This window comes from Triticum urartu, chromosome 3, assembly GCF_003073215.2.
Source record: "Triticum urartu cultivar G1812 chromosome 3, Tu2.1, whole genome shotgun sequence".
Classification (NCBI taxonomy): domain Eukaryota; kingdom Viridiplantae; phylum Streptophyta; class Magnoliopsida; order Poales; family Poaceae; genus Triticum; species Triticum urartu.
This window is the reverse complement of record NC_053024.1, coordinates 26632772-26644696: the sequence shown is the minus strand read 5'-3', so window position 1 is coordinate 26644696 and position 11925 is coordinate 26632772.

Here is an 11925-nt window from a genome sequence, read left to right as displayed (position 1 = left end):
TTTCAACGGTTCCAACTGTACCATTATATATTCATAGTTGGTGTTAGAGAAATTCTACTATGAGTTTTCTAGAGCACCATGTAGTACAAAACATATTTATTAATATTGCTACATACTTTTTAAAATCTCTCTTTGTTGTTGCTTGTTTTAGTGTTTAATAATCCCTCTCCTGTGTATTTGTCATGTAATATAGCACGACTATGCAGGCTAGGCTTCCACAGATTCAAAATCTAAATCAATATTATTGCTTATTGTGGCATTGTAGTGACTCATCCTCTTCTATTGACACAAAAGGGTGTTTGATTTCACCATAGGAAAGACATACGAGCCCACGAGCCATAATTTTTTTTCCGAAAGTTTAGATGCCATTTACTTCAGTGATGTATAGAAAACATCGTACGAATTCTAATCTTACATATCAAACAATCTATGTAGTAACAACTCATATGACTTATGATTCATTGTTTTCAAAATTCCTGTAAATAAAAGAAAATGTTGTTCTTATATTTTTTTTCTTCATGTGAGTTATATTTGTAGTTTTTCTGCTCCTTTTGTTCCTATCTATTTTTGATCGGGTTTCATTAGTTTTTTTTTTGCTTTTTATTTATGATTTTCTGTTTGTTTTTACTTCATTTTTTAAATACATCCAAACTTTTTCCAAATACATGTTGAATATTTTTATATACACGTTGAACATTTTGCCAGAACTCGTTTAACATCTTTTAAGTACACCTTGAACATTTTTCCGAAATACACATTGAAAACATTTGTCAAATGCACATTTAGTTTTTTTAATACATAGTCAGCATTTTTAATACATATTGAACATTTTTCGTAAATGACATTAATTGTTTTAAAAACATGCAAAATATATTATAAGTGTTATGAATTTTTTTTAAATGTTACGAACATTTTTTTGAATGGTAAGAAATATTTTAATTAAATTACGTAAATATGATTTCTAGAATGGATAATTTTTGTCATGAAATATTTTGAAACACGTGAACATTTTCTAAAATTTCACAAACACTTGTTTTGAATGGTATGGAACATTTAGGAATATTTAAATTATGCCAATATTTTTAACATCGTATAAAGGTTTTCTAAAAAGAAGTCACGTTTGATTTTTTTTTTTGAAATGCATGTATTTATTTAAAATGTCATGAACATTTTTTTGAATGGTGCACATTTTTTAAAAGTGCGGAAACAATATATTTGCACTGCATAAACATTTTCTTAAATGCATGATGAACACTTGCAGAATTTTAAGCAACATTGTGTTTGAAAAATGGAAAAAAAGAAGAAAAACAAATACTTCTCTTTCCTCCTGTACAAGGAAAAAAATCCCGAACTTTCCTCTTCCACCCATCGGTGCCGCCAGCGGCCCGCACCATCTCCAATGGCCTTTGGGCCATTGAGGTGTGGAGGATCTCGTGCTCTCGCACCCCCCCCCCCCCCCCCCCCCGCCCCCCCGCGCGCGCTGGCGGGAGGGCCCCCGTTCTCGTTCTGTTTAGGTTCAATGTCTTCGTGGGGCTATGTGGCAGCAACGATGTCCCTCGATCGGAATAATGTCTCCCATGTTCTATCACCATCCCGATGATGCATCTAGCATCATCAGAGGGGTGTATGGAGGTGTGTCTTTGTTGGATCTCGGAGATTCAGTTGGTGCTGATCTCCGGTGGATCTGTTTTGATATGATCTTTGTTCATCGTGGTTTGGGTGTTTAATTACAGGTTTGATGCTTCCGATCTACGACTTTCTTCGTCCGCGATGGTTGCTGCTCTGGTGCGCTGGTCCTGTGGGGTCTTACCATGAAGACTTCCCAACTATCTAATACAATAAGATTTGCTCGGTTCCGGCGAGGGAGAGGCGATGATGGCGGCGTGCCTTTGGTTCGCTCCAGTGCTTGTAGTCATCGCTAGGTAGTCCACGGAGCTGGTTGTAATTTCTATTATCTTTGGTGTTCTTTGTATTATCATGATTTGAGATGAATAGATTGAAAGTTTCTAAAAAAAAGGAAAACAAATAATAAATAAACTAACGAATAACCATTAGCCTATCTTGTGACGAGCCTATGTTAGGTGTGGCATGAAGCGATACCTAGACGTGCCACAGCAAGCGAGGTATAGCGCTGCCCCTCTTCAAAGGGCCATTTTTTTTCTTGGGGATTTTTTTTTAGAATAAAGGCCTTTTATTACTCACTACTACTATAGTACAGCAGTTTTTTTAGGCTAAAAAAATAGTACAGCAGTTTTTAAATTTTGCTTTGCCTTGGTTTCCCGCCATGGCACCTCAATCTCTGTCGTCTAGCTTCTAAATCGAAGGGTTAAAAGTGCAGGCGAATCCCTGCAATATTGGCCGTTCATTTGCATGCATCGGATGGCTAGCATTTGCTCAATCTCTGCCAGCATGCAGTAAAAGCTGCTATGTGTGAGCCCCACTTATGTATTCATATGCTTTGCCTTGAACCCTTTGTAATAAAAAAAATGAATGGGCAAGCCACTATACCCATCTTATCTCAGACTGGACCCACCATAGAATGCTCTCCATCTTTCTATCTTCTTCACTATCTAATGCGCCGAATGGATCAAGCGTATGTTTCACATTATAAAGTTTTCCTGTAATTATTTTTCTGTGCACTTTTTACAATCACAGCGTATAGAAGGAGAAAGAAATGTTGCAATGCATTTTGAGTATAAGCATGACCACGCCGATGTGTACATAACTATGCATCGCGTGCTTTTGCACGTGTAGTTGACTAGTTACTCAAAGTTCACAAAATGTGGGATACAAATTTGGTCATGAGGCTGGCCTAGCCACATGAGAACGGGCCCATCACCCATACTATCACTCCCCCAGTCTGTTGCCTCTGGCCCGTCCAGCTCAGCAGGCCCAGCCCATCATACCGTACTCGCAGCAAGCCCATTCTAGTCTACCCGCCTTTGCTTTGCTTCCTCCCTCTCCAGTTTTTTTTTTGCTGCGGGACCTCTCACCTCTCTCTTCACATGGAAACACTCATGCATTACTCGTGACCCTGGTTTGGCTGTTGGTGGGGTCCCTGCGTAGTGGCCCCTCCACATGACCACATGACGAGCCTAGGGAGCCCACCACGATTCAGTGCTGGGGCCACTCATTCTGACAGCTACTACTGTCCCATCTCTCGGACTGTGCATGCTCTGCTAACTACACCACACAATGGCACATTGACACTGGTATGTAGGGCCGTCAAATACAGAAATTTTTGTGCAACCCAAATGAGCGTTGAGTGCGAATACATGTACGTGCATGTAAAATTCGAAACAAAAATGTTGTGATTTTCTGCTATATTTTTTTTCAGAAAAAATTATGATCTAGGAGTACTAATTAATAATTATGGCACTGTAAAAAACATCAGAAGTAACAAAAATTACATCCAGGTCCGTAGACCGCATAGCGACACCTACAATCATTGGAGCGAGTTAAAAACGTGTGCCGCCGTCATCAACTCTCTTTTACTGGGGTCGAACTAACCTTATTGTAGTAGACAATTAGGAAGTCATGTGCTAAGATCTCACACGACCAACGCATCAGAACGACTGCCCCCAATAAAGAGACGTGTAGATTGGAAGTATTCAACCTATAGACACATGAACGCGGATGAACGAAGACCGGATCCGAATAGATCTACGACAAATAAACATCGACCGAATCCTGCGAGATTCATCAAATATACACCTCCATCTGCCGCTAAACGCATCGCTGGGACAACGGGGACTAGGAGAGAACCATATTCCATCTTCAGGGTGCCCCCACCGCCGTCTCGCCTTCCTGAGCAGGACACAAACCATAAAATAGACAGAAAACCCCTAGAAACAGAGCAGAAACTCTCCCACCGGCAAGGTCCGGGCTCCACCGGCCATAGAAGATGATGCAGACCTGCGGCGGCGCTGGCAGGAGGCCGTGAATCCCTAATCGCCTCGGTCGCGAGAGGCACGTGGGTGAAGGAGTACAAGATGCATTTCTGCTATACGTTCAAGTCGAGATCACATGGATCCGGGTTCGGATTGTGATTTTAGGGTTGTTCGATGCCAGACTTCTCACGACATGTGATATATTTTTTTCCTTCTAAGGTAAAACACAGGTTATACAAATGCTAGAACTTAAGTTGATTAGTCTTACATGCATATGTAAAAACAATCCCATTCACAAATATGGCGAACAAACTCACTCAAGTTGAAACTACAAAATGTGAAATCAGATAAAGATTGAACCCTAACTAATGATATATGAGATCTATATTAAACCGCAAGACCATCAAGTGAACATCCAACTGATACAACACTTCTTTTTAGTGGAACTGATACAACACATATGGCGGTGTTAACTAGCAAACTGACTTCACCACACCACGATAAAGTAAACGAAGATGGCGAACAAACTCAATGAAGATGGAAATGCATAAGGAGTATCAAATCAAGATTGAAGCCTCATTAGCTATGCCAATCGATCTAACCCCGCTTTCTCGTTGTTCAAGGGAGACCAAACACATGCACATACATAAACAAATGAGATCGAAATGCCCTAATTAAGCAAGGAGTAGTGGCCTATTTGAGGAAGCTATAAGCCAAGGGCGCGCGTGTAACAGTGGCTCGTGGTGCATGGAAGAGACACTGCGTGTTTCACCCCTCCCCAACTTAGCCTTGACAGATGGACCCCTCTGGTCAGAACAACTATCAACTCGTCATCAATCTAAGGTTAGTATATGGACCCCTAGAGGCAATAATAAAGTTATTATTTATTTCCTTATATCATGATAAATGTTTATTATTCATGCTAGAATTGTATTAACCGGAAACATAATACATGTGTGAATACATAGACAAACAAAGTGTCACTAGTATGCCTCTACTTGACTAGCTCGTTAATCAAAGATGGTTATGTTTCCTAACCATGAACAAGTAGTTGTTATTTGATTAACGGGATCACATCATTAAGTGAATGATCTGATTGACATGACCCATTCCACTAGCTTAGCACCCGATCGTTTAGTATGTTGCTATTGCTTTCTTCATGACTTATACATGTTCCTATGACTATGAGATTATGCAACTCCCGTTTACTAGAGGAACACTTTGTGTGCTACCAAATGTCACAACGTAACTGGGTGATTATAAAGGAGCTCTACAGGTGTCTCCAAAGGTACATGTTGGGTTGGCGTATTTCGAGATTAGGATTTGTCACTCCGATTGTCGGAGAGGTATCTCTGGGCCCTCTCGGTAATGCACATCACTTAAGCCTTGCAAGCATTGCAACTAATGAGTTAGTTGCGGGATGATGTATTACAGAACGAGTAAAGAGACTTGCCGGTAACGAGATTGAACTAGGTATTTGGAATACCGACGACCGAATCTCGGGCAAGTAACATACCGATGACAAAGGGAACAACGTATGTTGTTATGCGGTCTGACCGATAAAGATCTTCGTAGAATATGTAGGATCCAATATGAGCATCCAGGTTCCGCTATTGGTTATTGACCGGAGACATGTCTCAGTCATGTCTACATTGTTCTCGAACCCGTAGGGTCCGCACGCTTAAGGTTACGATGTCAGTTATATTATGAGTTTATGCATTTTGATGTACCGAAGTTTGTTCGGAGTCCCGGATGTGATCACGGACATGACGAGGAGTCTCGAAATGGTCGAGACATAAAGATTGATATATTTGAAGCCTATTTTTGGATATCGGAAGTGTTCCGGGTGAAATCGGGATTTTACCGGAGTACCGGGAGGTTACCGGAACCCCCTGGGAGCTATATGGGCCATGATGGGCCTTAGTGGAAAAGAGAAGAGGCATCCCTACATGGGCCGCGCGCCCCTCCCCTTCCTTGGTCCGAATAGGACAAGGAGAGGGGGCCGGCCCCTCTCTCTCTATTCCCCCCTCCGCGAATCCTATTCCAACTAGGATTGGGGGGGGGAATCCTACTCCCAGAGGGAGTAGGACTCTCCTGGCGCGCCTCTCCTAGGCCGGCCGCACCCCCCTTAGTCCTTTATATACGGAGGCAGGGGCACCCCAGAGACACACAAGTTGATCCACGTGATCTTATTCTTAGCCGTGTGCGGCGCCCCCAGCCACCATAGTCCTCGATAATATTGTAGCGGTGCTTAGGCGAAGCCCTGCAGCAGTAGTACATCAAGATCGTCACCACGCCGTCGTGCTGACGGAACTCTTCCCCGACACTTTGCTGGATTGGAGTCCGGGGATCGTCATCGAGCTGAACGTGTGCTAAAACTCGGAGGTGCCGTAGTTTCGGTGCTTGATCGGTCGGGCCGTGAAGACGTACGACTACATCAACCAAACGCTTCCGTTGTCGGTCTACAAAGGGTACGTAGATCACACTCTCCCCTCGTTGCTATGCATCATCATGACCTTGCGTGTGCGTAGGAATTTTTTTGAAATTACTACGTTGCCCAACAGTGGCATCCGAGCCTAGGTTTTATATGTTGATGTTATATGCACGAGTAGAACACAAGTGAGTTGTGGGCGATATAAGTCATACTGCTTACCAGCATGTCATACTTTGGTTCGGCGGTATTGTTGGACGAAGCGGCCCGGACCGACATTACGCGTACGCTTACGCGAGACCGGTTCTCCCGACGTGCTTTGCACATAGGTGGCTTGCGGGTGACAGTTTCTCCAACTTTAGTTGAATCGAGTGTGGCTACGCCCGGTCCTTGCGAAGGTTAAAATAGCACCAACTTGACAAACTATCATTGTGGTTTTGATGCGTAGGTAAGATTGGTTCTTGCTTAAGCCCGTAGCAGCCACGTAAAACTTGCAACAACAAAGTAGAGGACGTCTAACTTGTTTTTGCAGGGCATGTTGTGATGTGATATGGTCAAGACATGATGCTAAATTTTATTGTATGAGATGATCATGTTTTGTAACCGAGTTATCGGCAACTGGCAGGAGCCATATGGTTGTCGCTTTATTGTATGCAATGCAATCGCGTTGTAATGCTTTACTTTATCACTAAACGGTAGCGATAGTCGTGGAAGCACAAGCTCGGCGAGACGACAACGATGCTACGATGGAGATCAAGGTGTCGCGCCGGTGACGATGGTGATCACGACGGTGCTTCGGAGATGGAGATCATAAGCACAAGATGATGATGGCCATATCATATCACTTATATTGATTGCATGTGATGTTTATCTTTTATGCATCTTATCTTGCTTTGATTGACGGTAGCATTATAAGATGATCTCTCACTAAATTATCAAGTAGTGTTCTCCCTGAGTATGCACCGTTGCGAAAGTTCTTCGTGCTGAGACACCACGTGATGATCGGGTGTGATAGGCTCTACGTTCAAATACAACGGGTGCAAAACAGTTGCACATGCGGAATACTCAGGTTAAACTTGATGAGCCAAGCATATACAGATATGGCCTCGGAACACGGAGACCGAAAGGTCGAGCGTGAATCATATAGTAGATATGATCAACATAAAGATGTTCACCAATGAAACTACTCCATCTCACGTGATGATCGGACATGGTTTAGTTGATTTGGATCACGTAATCACTTAGAGGATTAGAGGGATGTCTATCTAAGTGGGAGTTCTTTAAGTAAATTAACTGAACTTAAATTTATCATGAAACTTAGTACCTGATAAGTATCTTGCTTGTTTATGTTTGATTGTAGATAGATGGCTCGTGCTGTTGTTCCGTTGAATTTTAATGCGTTCCTTGAGAAAGCAAAGTTGAAAGATGATGGTAGCAATTACACGGACTGGGTCCGTAACTTGAGGATTATCCTCATTGCTGCACAGAAGAATTACGTCCTGGAAGCACCGCTGGGTGCGAGGCCTGCTGCAGGAGCAACGCCGGATGTTATGAACGTCTCGTAGAGCAAAGCTGATGACTACTCAATAGTTCAGTGTGCCATGCTTTACGGCTTAGAATCGGGACTTCAACGACGTTTTGAACGTCATGGAGCATATGAGATGTTCCAGGAGTTGAAGTTAATATTTCAAGCAAATGCCCGGATTGAGAGATACGAAGTCTCCAATAAGTTCTATAGCTGCAAGATGGAGGAGAACAGTTCTGTCAGTGAGCATATACTCAAAATGTCTGGGTATAATAATCACTTGATTCAATTGGGAGTTAATCTTCCAGATGATTGCGTCATTGACAGAATTCTCCAATCACTGCCACCAAGCTACAAGAGCTTCGTGATGAACTATAATATACAAGGGATGAATAAGACTATTCCCGAACTCTTCGCGATGCTGAAACCTGCGGAGGTAGAAATCAAGAAGGAGCATCAAGTATTGATGGTCAACAAGACCACTAGTTTCAAGAAAAAAGGCAAAGGGAAGAAGAAGGGGAACTTCAAAAAGAACGGCAAGCAAGTTGCTACTCAAGAGAAGAAACCCAAACCTGGACCTAAGCCTGAAACTGAGTGCTTCTATTGCAAGCAGACTGGTCACTGGAAGCGGAACTGCCTCAAGTATTTGGCGGATAAGAAGGATGGCAAGGTGAACAAAGGTATATGTGATATACATGTTATTGATGTGTACCTTACTAATACTCGCAGTAGCACCTGGGTATTTCATACTGGTTCTGTTGCTAATATTTGCAACTCGAAACAGGGACTACAGATTAAGCGAAGATTGGCTAAGGACGAGGTGACGATGCGCGTGGGAAACGGTTCCAAAATCGATGTGATCGCAGTCGGCACGCTACCTCTACATCTATCTTTGGGATTAATATTAGACCTAAATAATTGTTATTTGGTGCCAGCGTTAAGCATGAACATTATATCTGGATCTTGTTTGATGCGAGATGGTTATTCATTTAAATCAGACAATAATGGTTGTTCCATTTATATGAGTAATATCTTTTATGGTCATGCACCCTTAAAGAGTGGTCTATTCTTGTTGAATCTCGATAGTAGTAACACACATATTCATAATGTTGAAGCCAAAAGATGCAGAGTTGATAATGATAGTGCAACTTATTTGTGGCACTGCCGTTTAGGTCATATCGGTGTAAAGCGCATGAAGAAACTCCATACTGATGGACTTTTGGAACCACTTGATTATGAATCACTTGGTACTTGCGAACCGTGCCTCATGGGCAAGATGACTAAAACGCCGTTCTCCGGTACTATGGAGAGAGCAACAGATTTGTTGGAAATCATACATACAGATGTATGTGGTCCGATGAATACTGAGGCTCGTGGCGGATATCGTTATTTTCTCACCTTCACAGATGATTTAAGAAGATATGGATATATCTACTTAATGAAACATAAGTCTGAAACATTTGAAAAGTTCAAAGAATTTCAGAGTGAAGTTGAAAATCATTGTAACAAGAAAATAAAGTTTCTACGATCTAATCGTGGAGGAGAATATTTGAGTTACGAGTTTGGTGTACATTTGAAAAATTGTGGAATAGTTTCGCAACTCACACCACCCGGAACACCACAGCGTAATGGTGTGTTCGAACGTCGTAATCGTACTTTACTAGATATGGTGCGATCTATGATGTCTCTTACTGATTTACCGCTATCGTTTTGGGGATACGCTCTAGAGACGGCCGCATTCACGTTAAATAGGGCACCATCAAAATCCGTTGAGACGACGCCTTATGAACTATGGTTTGGCAAGAAACCAAAATTGTCGTTTCTGAAAGTTTGGGGCTGCGATGCTTATGTGAAAAAGCTTCAACCTGATAAGCTCGAACCCAAATCGGAGAAATGTGTCTTCATAGGATATCCAAAGGAGACTATTGGATACATCTTCTATCACAGATCCGAAGGCAAGACTTTTGTTGCTAAATTCGGAAACTTTCTGGAGAAGGAGTTTCTCTCGAAAGAAGTGAGTGGGAGGAAAGTAGAACTTGACGAGGTAACTGTACCTGCTCCCTTATTGGAAAGTACTACATCACAAAAAACTGTTTCTGTGACACCTACACCAGTTAGTGAGGAAGCTAATGATGATGATCATGAAACTTCAGAACAAGATACTACTGAACCTCGTAGATCAACCAGAGTAAGATCCGCACCAGAATGGTACGGTAATCCCGTTCTGGAAGTCATGCTACTAGATCATGATGAACCTACGAACTATGAAGAAGCGATGGTGAGCCCAGATTCCGCAAAGTGGCTTGAAGCCATGAAATCTGAGATGGGATCCATGTATGAGAACAAAGTATGGACTTTGGTTGACTTGCCCGATGATCGGCAAGCAATTGAGAATAAATGGATCTTCAAGAAGAAGACTGACGCTGACGGTAATATTACTGTCTACAAAGCTCGACTTGTCGCAAAAGGTTTTCGGCAAGTTCAAGGGATTGACTACGATGAGACCTTCTCACCCGTAGCGATGCTTAAGTCTGTCCGAATCATGTTAGCAATTGCCGCATTTTATGATTATGAAATTTGGCAGATGGATGTCAAAACTGCATTCCTGAATGGATTTCTGGAAGAAGAGTTGTATATGATGCAACCAGAAGGTTTTGTCGATCCAAAGGGAGCTAACAAAGTGTGCAAGCTCCAGCGATCCATTTATGGACTGGTGCAAGCCTCTCGGAGTTGGAATAAACGTTTTGATAGTGTGATCAAAGCATTTGGTTTTATACAGACTTTTGGAGAAGCCTGTATTTACAAGAAAGTGAGTGGGAGCTCTGTAGCATTTCTGATATTATATGTGGATGACATATTACTAATTGGAAATGATGTAGAATTTCTGGATAGCATAAAGGGATACTTGAATAAGAGTTTTTCAATGAAAGACCTTGGTGAAGCTGCTTACATATTAGGCATTAAGATCTATAGAGATAGATCAAGACGCTTAATTGGACTTTGACAAACCACATACCTTGACAAAGTTTTGAAGAAGTTCAAAATGGATCAAGCAAAGAAAGGGTTCTTGCCTGTGTTACAAGGTGTGAAGTTGAGTAAAGCTCAATGCCCGACCACTGCAGAAGATAGAGAGAAAATCAAAGATGTTCCCTATGCTTCAGCCATAGGCTCTATCATGTATGCAATGCTGTGTACCAGACCTGATGTGTGCCTTGCTATAAGTCTAGCAGGGAGGTACCAAAGTAATCCAGGAGTGGATCACTGGACAGCGGTCAAGAACATCCTGAAATACCTGAAAAGGACTAAGGATATGTTTCTCGTTTATGGAGGTGACAAAGAGCTAATCGTAAATGGTTACGTCGATGCAAGCTTTGACACTGATCTGGACGATTTTAAATCGCAAACCGGATACGTGTTTATATTAAACGGTGGAGCTGTCAGTTGGTGCAGTTCTAAACAAAGTGTCATGGCGAGATCTACGTGTGAAGCGGAATACATAGCTGCTTCGGAAGCAGCAAATGAAGGAGTCTGGATGAAGGAGTTCATATTCGATCTAGGTGTCATACCTAGTGCATCGGGTCCAGGGAAAATCTTTTGTGACAATACTGGTGCAATTGCCTTGGCAAAGGAATCCAGATTTCACAAGAGAACCAAGCACATCAAGAGACGCTTCGATTCCATCCGGGATCTAGTCCAGGTGGGAGACATAGAGATTTGCAAGATACATACGGATCTGAATGTTGCAGACCCGTTGACTAAGCCTCTTCCACGAGCAAAACATGATCAGCACCAAGGCTCCATGGGTGTTAGAATCATTACTGTGTAATCTAGATTATTGACTCTAGTGCAAGTGGGAGACTGAAGGAAATATGCCCTAGAGGCAATAATAAAGTTATTATTTATTTCCTTATATCATGATAAATGTTTATTATTCATGCTAGAATTGTATTAACCGGAAACATAATACATGAGTGAATACATAGACAAACAAAGTGTCACTAGTATGCCTCTACTTGACTAGCTCGTTAATCAAAGATGGTTATGTTTCCTAACCATGAACAAGTGTTGTTATTTGATTA